Here is a 13,707-nt window from a genome sequence, read left to right as displayed (position 1 = left end):
TCACTGCAAGCTCTGCCTCCCAGGTTCAACCCCGTAGACACGGGGTTTCACTATGTTGGCCAGGATGGTCTTGATCTTTTGAACTCGTGATCCGCCTGCCTTCGCCTCCCAAAGTGCTGGGATTACAGGCGTGAGCCATCGCACCCGCCTCCTCATTCTTAAAACACGTGGTGAAAACCGTGGCACAGCATGCTTTGATTTGGACTGGACATGTCACTGGCTCTCCTGACAAAATGGAACTGGGGAATAGTATGACCTTCACTTTTATGGAAATCTTCATATTCCTGACTGCATGGTGTTTCCCACTGTGTGTGTGTGTGTGTGTGTGTGTGTGTGTGTGTGTGTGTAACAGATTCACCCTTTGCAGGTCTCCTCAAAGCCGATTCCTCCAGAGATAGGTAAAGTCTTTCTTGTCCAACTCTATTTGTATCTTCTTGTACACATTCCATGTCCTGCAACATGAAATTATATGGGACTGAGGGCCTCCCTCCCAAATTCTTGCAGCCATTGTCATCTTTCAATTTAACACATAACAGGCGCTTTATCCGTAGGTGGGCAACTGGCTCCACAGCAGATTTAAATTGACCAGAAGGATCATTTTAAAGTTCTAATTCTAGACACCTGACCAAGAAAAATGCCGGCCTTTGTGAACATCATCTAAAGGGCAATACGGTGAAATGAGATGAGCTTGAGGTTTGAATTCCATCTCTGAAATTTATACCTTATTCACTTTGATGAGAATAATTGAGTATTTCTAGTCTGACATGAATCCTCAAAACAACTGTTTGCAGTAGATCCTATTCCCCATTCCCACTCGCATTTCATAGGTAAAGAAACTGAGGCTTAGAGAGTCCATTTTCCTTCCAAGATCAGCTAGTTAATGATTGTGTCAGGATTGGAACTCAAGGCAATGAAACTCAAGCCCCAGCTCTTAACCTCAATTTTATATAGCTTCATAAGTTCCATAACTTATTTCTCAGTTTTCTTATCTTAAAAATTGAACAAATAATTTCTACCTCACTGGGTGGGTGGTTGGAGTAGCAACACAATAAATATTAGCTTCCTTTCACCTGAAACTGTGGAATTGCTAAATCAATTTGAATCAAGACTTTGGTAGAAATAAGTGAACATTATAGGTAATGCCCTGAATTTCATCCTCTGTTTTTCCAAGTAATTATAGGCCTCCCAATGACCCAGGTGCTTCCTGGTTGCAGATTTGAGTCTCCTACAGAGAGCAGGCTTCAGAAATGCCTTCGCTGGTCCTTAGCAATTTAAACACCTTTGCTGTGAGTGATTGAGGACTTTTAAAAGAGCACTTCTCACATTTTGTTGACTATAGCTTTTCCCTTTACAAATAGAAACAATTGTGTAAATTTACATATGTATCAATCTGAGCAGGGTTAGCTGTGTATTAACTTGGGGCAAGGAAAACTTAAGTCTAGAAAGGGAAATTGTCTTTAGTTTATACAAAGGAGAGGAAATGTACTCCTACTCCCCACAGAGAGGAAGAATGGACGAAGAAAGTACAAATGACCTATAGCCACATTGCTAAATCCCTTTCTCCTTTCCACAACAAACGATCAACATTCAGTGACAATACTATGATGTTGATTTTGTTTTAAAGTGGTGTATCATCAATTTTCATTTCTTGTTTTCTCTTTTCCTATCAGGTGAGATAAAGCCAATGAATGAGTACTTTTGATGAATCACAATGGCCTTTTTGATCTTTTGATCTTCCCCTTATTATTCAACTAAGACAACATAGAGCCATTTCCAAGGGTTTACACAAGCTTTTTTGTTTGTTTCCCATGCTATAAATTGGAAGACCTGAGTACTAGTGTCTGCAATTCCCTTTTTTCCTGATACTGAGAAAACAACAGAACTTCTCTTGAGTTTTAGTTTCCTATTTACATTAATCAATTTTATATTTATCAAGCATTCCTTATGCAGCAAACACTGTGTTGTTGGGAGTTGTGCAAAGGAGTATAATAATGCTGCCCTATTTACCCCCACAAAATCATTGCAAGATGAAGTGTCCAAACACTCTGTCCATCACCAAAAGTTGATAATTATCTTGTTCTAAGAAGGTCAGGCAAATGAAAGCTCTTTGTAGACTAAGTGTGCTACAGATGCTAGTGATGGGGATGGTGGTAATGAGGATAGTGATGCCGGTGACGATGAGCAGGGGGGATGCTGTGAATAGTATCTATCCAGTGTCAGGAAAGTATTGATGCTACTGCTCTAGATTCATTGCAGATTTCAAAGGGGCAAACAAAACTTTTATGGGCATGGAAATGGAGTAGGAAATGATAGACCTTTTCTTTTTGCATTGATCTAATAGAAGGTTGCTGCAGGGAGCCTATAAGCCTATAGCACATACATCAACATTATGTTCAAGTTCTCAAGATCAGATTCCTGGGCTCTCTCTTTCACATGCAACATTAACATTCTTCTTGACACATTTTGTAATGTGCTAGCCAGAGTTAGACAGAAACTCAGATATCTAAGAGCCTACTGAATTATTTATAATCCTCGAAGCTGCCAAATGAAATTTACAGGTTGTAATTTTTTCAGAGCATCTCACTAAAAATAACAATCCCAAGGCCGGGTGCAGTGGCTCACACCTGTAATCTCAGCACTTTGGGAGGCCAAGGCGGGTGGATCACGAGATCAAGAGATCGAGACCATCCTGGCCAACATGGTGAAACCTCGTCTCTACCAAAAATACAAAAATTAGCCGGGCGTGGTGGTGTGTGCCTGTAATCCCAGTTACTCTGGAGGCTGAGGCAAGAGAATCACTTGAACCTGGGAGCTGGAGCTTGCGGTGAGCTGAGATTGCACCACTGCACTCCGGCCTGGGGACAGAGCAAGACTCCATCTCAAAAATAAATAAATAAAAATAAAAATAAATTAAAAATAAATATAAATTAAAAAAAAGAATCCCAGAACTGATTACATGCCCCTCCAGACAGCAGGCATTATTTTTAGTACACTGAGCACTCTCTGGTATAAAAGATAAAAATGAGACACTTGACACTCACTACTAGTTTGTTCCTTGAGTCAAATAATACTAAAATCTAGGATTTAGAAAATATTATTGTTCTCTCTTTTTTACACATGTTGTAAAAATGTTACAACATGTTGATACGGCTTCTAAAACAATCTCAAAGTCATTAAACTATCATTCTAAAATAAACATACTTGAGATTTCTGAATTTCTAAATTTTATATATAGCTCATATTCATACTAAAGCCAAGACTTAAAAGACCGTATAGCCCAATGTCTGTTTCACTTTTTAAATGATTGGTCCTTGTGGATACAGTCCGGTAAGAATCTAAATTAGGCAAAGCTGACACCAGGACTCCAAGATGGCGTCAGTCGTACCAGCGAAGGACAAGAAACATCCAGAGGTCAAACTAGGGGAGCTGCCAAGTTGGACCTTGATGCAGGACTTTACCCCTAGTGCATTGCCGGAGCGATTCAAAGAGGTTACTACCGGTGCTACAAGAAGTACATCAACGTGAAGAAGGGGAGCATCGCGGGGCTGACCATGGTGCTGGCAGGCTACGTGCTCTTTACTGCCTTTCCTACAAGGAGCTCAAGCACGAGCGGCTACGCAAGTACCACTGAAGAAGAGGACAAGCTCTGCACTCCCCACCATGACCTTCTTGGCCCAAGCCCCTCCATGAGGAACACAATCTCGATCGTTGCTGAATCCTTTCATATCCTAATGGGAAGTAACCTCCAAATAAAAGATGACAGGTAAAATATATATATTTTTATATACGTGTGTGTGTGTGTGTCTGTGTGTATGTGTATATATATGAGTTAAGACCAGGCATGGTGGCCCACGCCTGTAATCCCAGCACTTTGGGAGGCCGAGATGGGCGGATCACTTGAGGACAGGAGTTTGAGACCTGCTGGGCCAACACGGTGAAATCCCGTCTATATCAAAAAATACAAAAATTAGCCAGGTGTGGTGGCTGCGCCAGTAGTCCCCGCTACTCCAGAGGTTGAGAGGCAGGAGAATCATTTGAATCCAGGAGGTGGAGGCTGCAGTGAGCCGAGGTTGTGCCACTGCATTCCAGCCTGGGCGACAGAGTGAAATTCTGTCTCAAAATAAATAAATTAATTAAATAAATAAAAGTTAAAAATTATTTGGATAGATGCCAATTCAAATGCTTTGTTAGATGTGTGCATTTTCTGTTGCTGCTGTAATAAATTACCATAAACCTAGTGGCTTAAAACAACGCGATTTATTCTTACAGTTTTGGAGGTCAGAAGTCCAAAAATTAGTTGCCGAGGCTAAAGTCAAAGTGTTGGCAGGACTGGCTTCTTCTGGAGGCTCTGAAGGGATAATTCATTTTCTTGCCTTTTCTAGTTTCTAGTGGTCCTCTGTATTCCTTGGTTTGTGACATCCTGCTTCATCTTCAAAGTATGCTTCCATCATCACATCACCTTCTCAATCATCTTCTTCTTCTATTTTTTTTTTTTTTTTTTTTGAGACAGAGTCTCACTCTGTTGCCCAGGCTGGAATGCAGTGGCCTGATCTCAGCTCACTGCAACCTCCGCCTCCCGGGTTTAAGTGATTCTCCTGCCTCAGCCTCCCAAGTAGCTGGGACTACAGGCATGCACCACCACGCCCAGCTAATTTTTGTGTTTTTATTAGTAGAGACGGGGTTTCGTCATATTGGCCAGGCTGGTCTCAAACTCCTGACCTTGTGATCTGTCTGCCTTGGCCTCCCAAAGTGCTAGGATTACAGGTGTGAGCCACCGTGCCCGACCCACTTTCTCATCTTCTGTAGTCAAATCTTTGATGGGGTTCAGGGCACGCCACCCCAAAATATAGCACCTTGGCATTTGAGAAAATAGCAGAACCAGGAAGGTCACTTCACCTTTCACCACCCTTCCTCCATAATGCAAATCATAAAACCTAGGAAGAATTTTCTGATCTTCCCCTGAAGCATGTCACAAGATTCTTACTAAAGAGATGCCCTCCCTATACCTGAAGGAAAAGAGCTAAGACAGAGATGCCAAGAAGAAACTGAACAAACAGGCCTCGCTGAGTTCCCCTCAGTTTATTACCATTCGATCAGATCAGACCCCTTTTATCCAATCATACTTCTGCATGACTGTCCACTCTTTATTAAACCTAAGCACAAAAATACATGGGTTTCCCTCTTCCATTGGGCCTTTATTTCTGTTGTTGTTGTTGTTGTTGTTGTTGTTGTTGTTGTTTTTGAGATGGAGTTTCGCTCTTGTTGCTCAGGCTGGAGTGTAATGGCACGATCTTGGCTCACCACAACCTCCACCTCCTGAGTTCAAGTGACTCTCCTGCCTCAGCCTTCAGAGTAGCTGGGATTACAGGCATGCGCCACCATGCCTGGCTAAGTTTGAATTTTTAGTAGTGACGGGATTTCTCCATGTTGGCCAGGCTGGTCTTGAACTTCTGGCCTAGGTGATCCGCCTGCCTTGGCCTCCCAAAGTGCTGGGATTACAGGTGTGAGTCACCGCGCCCAGCCAGGGCCTTCATTTCCTTATGAGGGCTCCCATGTCACATAAAACGTATTGAGTAAATGTGTATGCTTTCCTCTGTCAATCTATCTTTTGATGGGGCCTCAGCCATGATCCTAGTGATGGGTAAGGAAGAGATTTCCTGTCCCCCACATTTGCCTTTGCCTTCCTCTTGTAAAAACACTTACCGTAACGCTTAGGGCCTGCAAGATAATCTCCGTGTTATAAGATAGTTCTTTAATCACATTTACAAAGCCTTTTTTTTGTTATACAAATTAATGTTTTCAAGTTCAGAGAATTAGGAAGTGGGTATCTTGGGTGGGAAGGGACATTATTATGTCTACCACACCAGATGAGTCACTCATTAATATGGGGCTTTTGTAGACCTTATCTAGATGTTCTACTACATGAAAAAGGTAAAATAACATTTGATTTCACATCTAATCAAGATGTTCATCACAGTAAACTCTATGGAGAACTCCAACTAGAGCACCTGACATTCAAGATTATGGGGCAGGAAAGAATTGAATCAAAGAAAAGTAACAAATAAAGAAGTCTCACAATAAATCTCACAGATTAATTGAAGGCAAGATGATTTTACATCCAAAGAAATCTGTTGCTTGCCTTCTATCTCCATCTCTTTAATTAAAGACACACGCAAAGCTAACAGGAGTCAGCCTGTGTTGAAAAACTGAAGTAGGTTGGGTGCAGTGGCTCACGCCCGTAATCCCAGCGCTTTGGGAGGGAGGCTGAGGCGGATGCATCACCTGTGGTCAGGTGTTTCAGATCAGCCTGGCCAACATAGTGAAACCCTGTGTCTACTAAAAATACCAAAAAAATTAGCTGGGCGTGGTGGGGGTGGGGGGTGCCTATAATCCCAGCTACTTGGGAGGTTGAGGCAGGAGAATTGCTTGAACCCGGGAGGCAGAGGTTGCAGTGAGGCAAGATTGCACCACTGCACTCCAGCCTGGGCAACAGAGCAAGACTCCATCTCAAAAAATTTTTCTTTTTTTTTTGTAAAATTTCCCTAGTAACTGATGATGTTTAGCATCTTTTCATATGCTTACTGGCCATGTTTATGTCTTTTTAATTAAGGTGTTTGGTCAAATATTTTGCAGTTAAAAAAGAATGAGTTAAAATTATTTCAACTGTGCACTTTGTTGTGTCCGATATTGACCCAGGCCTGATTATCAACAGGTTTTGTTTTGTTTTATTATTTGGTTAAGTCTCCATCCTAGATGGAGTATTAAGTTTGCTACTTTTTAACTCATGGATTAACTCTGCACTTGGGGAATCTTTGGACAGCATCAAACCCACCTACAGAATTCTGTGATTTAATTTCTTATTGAAAAAATAAATTTTAGAGATAGGGTCTGTCACCCAGGCTGGAGTGCAGTGGTGCAATCATAGCTCACTGTAGCCTCAAACTCCTGAGCTCAAGCAATCTTCCCCACTCAGCCTCCTGAGTAACTGGGGCTACAGGACCATCCCACTACTCCCAGCTAAGTTTTTAATTTTTTCAGAGATGGAGCTGGGGGTAGTAAGTGGGGGAATAGGGAGATGTTTGTGGAGGTCTTGCTATGTTGCTCAGGCTGGTCTTGAACTCCTGGCCTCAAGCGATCCACCCGCCTCTGCCTCTGGAGTAGCTCCGATTACAGGCTTGAGCCACTGCGCCCGGCTGGAAATACTTAATCTGGTTAAGAAAATGCAAATTGTACCACCAGAGAAACCTCCATTTTTCACTTTGAAGTGAGGATTACTTTCACTTTGAAGATAAGGATCCTTCATATATATATACAATTTTATTTTGAGGCAGAGTTTCGCTCTTGTTGCCCAGGCTGGAGTGCAATGCGTGATCTCGGCTCACCGCAGCCGCCACCTCCCAAGTTCAAGTGATTCTCCTGCCTCAGCCTCCCAAGTAGCTGGGATTACAGGCACCTGCCACCATGCCCAGCTAATTTTTTATTTTTAGTAGAGACAGGGTTTCTTCATGTTGGTCAGACTGGTCTCGAATTCCTGACCTCAGGTGATCAGCCCACCTCAGCCTCCCAAAGTGCTGGGATTACAGGCGTGAGCCACCGTGCCCGGCAGATCCTTCCAATATTTAGAAACAAGGCTGGGGTTGGGAAAGGGGATGTAGGGATGGGGAGGAATCTGACTTCAACAATTGATGTGGGTTTGAGAACCTTGGATTCACCCCCTAAGTATTGACATGCAAAGAAACAGCATGAAAAGGGAAAAACATTTAAGGGTTGCTGGACCTCAGTGAAAAGGCAGAGGTTTATATGGCTTGTAATATATGAGGAGCTTCACATTTCCTCTCTCAAAGAAGAGGAAAACAGTAGAATTGTGTGTGTGTGTGTGTGTGTGTGTGTGTGTGTGTGTGTGTTTATTTGGAAGAGTTGATTCTCAGTCATTGATACTAAATGTAAATTTCAGAAGTTCAAATGATAATATCTGGTGACTCCTTTACAAACCATAGGACAGGAGCAGGCATCTGTCAGAAATAAGGCAAACTTCAACTTTTTAAAAATTGTGCAGGATGTCACTGTATTTTCAAAGGATTTATGACATGTGCTCGAGTAATATAGATCTGCTCATATAAAAGTTAACATAAAGCTCCATTTTCCATTGTTTTCATACGGAGAAAGTGTTTTGAATTCCAAATAGTTTTTCCCCCAAACAATTTTAAATATCTTGCCAATAATGGGATGGTATACTTCATTTGCCTCCATAATTGTGTTCCTGAAATACAAATTACATTTTTGTAACTCAAATTGAATAATAATATTCCCAGACTCCCCATTATGTAAATAAATTGGTATGTGTATGCTAAAAGCAGCGCATACATAGATTATACATTGTTTCAATAATAGAGGATAATAGAGAAACTGAGGCACAAGAGAATAAGTGACCCTAAAACACCAACAGGCAATGATAGCACTGGGAACAGACACAGGATTTTTGACTTCCAGCCAGAACCATGAAAAATATACCAACTTCCCTTCCTAAAGCAGAGCACATTTTTATTATTGACTATAGATTTAAAACCTTAAAAAAATTGTCTTTTTATCCTCTAAGACATTGTTTCAAACATGAATTACTGGAAAATTATTTCAACTGTGCACTATGTTGTGTCCCATGTTGATCCAGGCTTGATTATCAACAGGTTTTGTTTTATTTAATTATTTGGTTAAGTCTGCATCCTGGATGGAATATTTAGATTTGCTACTTTTTAACTCATGGATTAGCTCTTCACTTGGGGAATCTTTGGACGGCATCAAACCCACCTACAGAATTCTGTGATTTAATTTCACTTATGAATTTAAAGGGCTTACAGCTGCCTTCACAGTTAAATGAGGATATACTGAGATGTTGCCCTCCCTGGCAGAGACAATTCCCCAAACAGCAGGACTTCTGCACTCCCAGGCATGGATAGTTTGACCGAGGAGAATGAAGCTAGCACACACACACACAAACACATCATCTGAGACTTTCAGAAAATGGGGATCCTAAGGGAAATCTTGGAGCATAAATTACTTTGCAGGCTTGTTTTTTGTTTGTTTGTTTGTTTGTTTTGTTTGTTTGCTAGATCTTGGTTGAAAGAGATTTGTGTTCTTTCCAGATGCACAGCTGTGGAGTCTCTGGGGGAATTCCTTGCTCTTTTTCATTTTTGCATATCAGCCAAAAACTGAGATCTAAGCACCAAATGTAATATCACAAACCCCACAGATGATGTGGGTGGGTTTTCCAAAAGAGACTAGACAAGGAGCTGATTAAAATCCAAGCTGGGGATTCTGAGGGCTATGCTGCACCACGGGTAGCGGGATGAGGGGCAAGACAGCTGAACAGGTTGTTTTGTTTTGTGGTTGTTTTTGTTGTCATTGCTTTGTTTTGTGGTTGTTTTCGTTGTCATTGCCGTTTGTTTGTTCAGCTCTCACTGTGGCTCTAACCATTAGTATAAACTTGGCCAAATTAATTGGCCTTTTGTTATCTCAGTTGTGCTGGTGAAATAAATGTTTGTTATACGAAAAAAAAAATTAGTGAACAAACCATAGATTAATTTTTGCTTGTCTTGTAATTAGGTATGTGACTTTAGCCAAGTGACGTGATCTTTACTCCTTTATTTCTTTATCTCATAAGGTAGTCTAAAATTTATCCTGGTTCTTTTTTTTTTTTTTTTTTTTTTTTTTGAGACAAGGTCTTGCCCTGTCACCAAGGCTAAAGTACAGTGGTGCAGTCACACCTCACTGAAGCCTCAACCTCCTGGGCTCAAGTGATTCTCCCACCTCAGGCTCCTGGATAGCTGGGACTGCAGGTACATGCCAGTTTTTTATATTGGCATATAAAAATGCCACACATGGCCAATTTTTTATATTTCTTGTGGAGACAGCATTTTGCCATGTTGCACAGGCTGGTCTTGAACTCCTGGTGTCAAGTGATCCTCCTGCCTCTGCCTCGCAAAGTGCTGGGATTCCAGGTGTGAGCCACCGTGCCCAGCCTCCTTACTTTTCCTTTCCCTGAAGGAAGAGGAGAAATGAACGAAATATTCTCACCTTGCTTTTCTCCTTCCCTCTTGTCTCCTGGTAAGGCTCCTACTGGCCAAACCCAACAGAACACCATAAGGCAAGAGAATCGGTTTGTGAAATCCACATAGGTTCACCTCCTGTGGAAGGAAGCAGGGTGGAAAAGGATGGAGAATGTACAGCGAGGAGCAAAGAACCTGGCTGACCTACTCTAGTGTTCACCAGAAAGAACTGCAGTAAGGACAGGGAGGGTGAGACTTACCCAGAAATAAATGTCGAAGTCACCGGGTGTGGTGGCTCACACCTGTAATCTCAGCACTTTCAGAGGCCACGGCAGGTGAGTCACTTGAGGTCAGTAGTTTGAGACCAGCCTGACCAACATGGTAAAACCCCATCTCTGTCAAATACAAAAAATTAACTGGGCATGGTGGTGCATGCCTGTAATCCCAGCTACTTGGGAGGCTGAGGCAGGAGAATCCCTTGAAATCAAGAGGTGGATGTTGCAGTGGGCTGAGATTGTGCTATTGCATTCCAGCCTGGGAAAACCCATTAGGTGACTGCCTAAAGTCATGTAACAGAACAAAGGTAAGAGAAGAAATCTGGGAACATAATTAATGTTAAACAATAATACGTCAAATGGCAGCTTCTGACACCAAGGGCAGGACTATGGCTAATGGAATACAGTTTCTACTGATTCAGAAAACAAACCGAGTGTGGATTTTGAATGGCCAGAGCGCTCTCTAGTTACAGAGCCTGTAGTAGTGAAAATAGGCTAAGGTATACTGCTCTAACAAGCAGATTCTGAACTCAGAGTGGGTAACACACATAGAGCCATTTTTTTCTCCCCAACAAAATCTGCTGGAGTATGGCCTCTTTCCAGGGCAGCTCCCATCCAAGTGGTGAGTCAGGGATCTAAGCATTTATCATTTTTTAATTATGTCATCTGGAACATGTGACTTCCAAGTTGCCACAGCAGAGGAAGGGAGAGCTGGAAGGCTGCACTTAAATGCTTGAGCCCAGAAGTGACATACATCACTTCCGCTTAATAGCCATTGGTTAGAACTAGTTACATGGCCTTGCTCATCAGTGGGAGCTGGGAAGTGTCAGACCACATGAATATTTGGTGACAGATAAATATCTCTGCTGCAGTCCTACTTTAATTACTTATGTAGGCAGGATAGGGGTTGCTGGAGTAGGTGAAGGAGACCCCTTAGGTACATAAGAAAAGGTTACTTTTAAGGCCAGGTGTGGTGGCTCATACCTGTAATCCCAGTAATTTGGGAGGCCGAGGCGGGCAGATCACGAGGTCAGGAGATCGAGACCATCCTGGCTAACACAGTGAAACCCCGTCTCTACTAAAAATACAAAAAATTAGCCAAGCATGGTAGCACACGCCTGCAGTCCCAGCTACTCAGGAGGCGGAGGCAGGAAAATTGCTTGAATCCAGGAGATGGAGATTGCAGTGAGCTGAGATAGCACCACTTCACTCCAGTCTGGGCGACAGAGCGAGACTCCATCTCAAAAAAAAAAAAAAAAGAAAGAAAAGAAAAGGTTACTTTTTAGTAATGGAGTCTTGTTCTCTCTACCTTCCCAGGAATCTGAACTTTCTTACAAAAGAAGGTTAAACTGTACGTGTTCATTAATATAACATTATTATTGAATACTGTTCAGGGATGTAGCTGAAGCAAATATGAGGTAATGGCAAGAGCACAGGATTTAGGATCAGATACTATAGCCTCAACTCTATCATGTAACCATGGGGCTATTACTGATCTTCTCTGAGCATGCCTTCTTTTTCTTTTTTTAGAGTCAGGATCACACTCTGTCACCCAGGCTGGAGTTCAGTGGCACAATCACAGCTCACCGCAGCCTCGAATGCCTGGCCTCAAGCAAACAGCAGTTTTCTTATCTGTGAAATGGGGACAAAATGTCTGCCCTTGAGGGTTCTTGCAAGGAGGGTGTTGCCTTAGTCATGAGAGCTAGGGAAGGTGTTCCTAACGCAAAACAATTCATCAGAGACGTGAAGGTAGAGGAAGAATTCACACATGACGGGGGCTGAGGGAAATGATTTCAGAAAAGAAGCAGGCCTGGCGCGGTGGCTCACGCCTGTAATCCCAGCACTTTGGGAGGCCGAGGCGGGTAGATCACCTGAGGTCAGGATTTCGAGACCAGCCCGGCCAAGATGGTGAAACCTTGTCTCTACGAAAAATACAAAAAAATTAGCCGGGTATAGTGTCAGGCGCCTGTAATCCCAGCTACTTGGGAGGCTGGGACAGGATAATTGTTTGAACCCAGGAGGCGGAGGTTTCTGTGAGCCAAGATTGTACCACTGCACTAGAGCCTGGACCACAGAGCAAGACTCTGTCAAAAAAAAAAAAAAAAAAAAAAAAGAAGAAGAAGAAGAAAAGAAAAAAGAAACAGTCTCTGTGCTGGGAAGGACATCTTCAAGTAGAAGGACTCAAAGAAAGTCACAGTAGTGGTGTATAAGAGGGAGATTAAACATCAACCTTGCAGGCCGTGTTCAGAATTTTGGTCTTCATCCCAACAATGAAAGGAAGATCTTAATGGAGATCTCTTAGGTTCTAAATAAAGGGAATGATATGATCTGACTTGTGTTTTAAAAAGATCTCCCAGGTTGCAGTGAAGAGAATCCATTAGTAGGGAAGAGTAATATCAAATATACCAATCAAGAGGCCATTGGAGTAGATCAACTGATGAGTTTGGTTGAAGTAGGTGTACAGAAAGATAAGATGAAGAATGGTACTTAAAAGGTAAAATTAATAGTACTTAATGGGAAATGGGATATAGGGTGTTAGGAAAAGGGAGGTGTCAAGAATTGCTGCTACATTTTTGGCTTGCCTAAGTGAATGAATAGTACATTATTCCCTGAAATTAACTCTGTAAGAAAACCAGGCTTGGGATATGGGAGGAAGATCAATAATTTACTTTTGGACACATGCACATGTATGTTTATTGTGGTACTGTTCACAATAGCAAAGACTTGGAACCATCCCAAATGCCCATCAGTGATAGACCGGATAAAGTAAATGTGGCACATATACACCATGGAATACTATGCAGCCATAAAAAGGATGAGTTCATGTCCTTTGCAGGGAAATGGATGAAGCTGGATACCATCATTCTGAGCAAACTAGCACAAAGACAGAAAACCAAACACCGCATGTTCTCACTCATAAGTAGGAGTTGAACAATGAGAACACATGGACACAGGGAGGGGAACATCACACACTGAGGCTTGTCAGGGGGTCCGGGGGTAGGAGAAGGATAGCATTAGGAGAAATACCTAATGTAGATGATGGGTTGATGGGGAGAGCAAACCACCGTGGCATGTGTATACCTATGTAACAAACCTGCACGTTCTGCACATGTATCCCAGAACTTAAAGTATAATAAAAAATGTTTTAAAATGATGTATTTTTGCACTCCTTTACTTGCCATTTTTCTGTATATTTTTAGATGTATCCGCTATAAGCAGAATGTTATTGGATTTTGTTGTCTTTTTTATTTTTTTTTATTTATTTTTATTTTTTTATTTTTTATTTTTTTTGAGACGGAGTCTCACTCTGACACCCAGGCTGGAGTGCGGTGGCCGGATCTCTGCTCACTGCAAGCTCCGCCTCCCGGGTTTACGCCATTCTCCTGGCT

The 13,707-nt window shown here is 42.1% G+C and overlaps 1 pseudogene; it reads left to right on the top strand.

The window, feature by feature from the left end:
• The first annotated feature begins 3,369 nt into the window (after positions 1–3,369).
• LOC105498710 (ATP synthase subunit f, mitochondrial pseudogene) lies at positions 3,370–3,631 on the top strand (annotated as a pseudogene).
• The last annotated feature ends 10,076 nt before the right edge of the window (positions 3,632–13,707 follow it).

The sequence above is a fragment of the Macaca nemestrina genome, chromosome 14 (genome assembly GCF_043159975.1).
Source record: "Macaca nemestrina isolate mMacNem1 chromosome 14, mMacNem.hap1, whole genome shotgun sequence".
Taxonomy (NCBI): Eukaryota; Metazoa; Chordata; class Mammalia; order Primates; family Cercopithecidae; genus Macaca; species Macaca nemestrina.
Note: the sequence above shows the minus strand (reverse complement) of the source record. Positions and strands in the feature narration are given on the sequence as shown.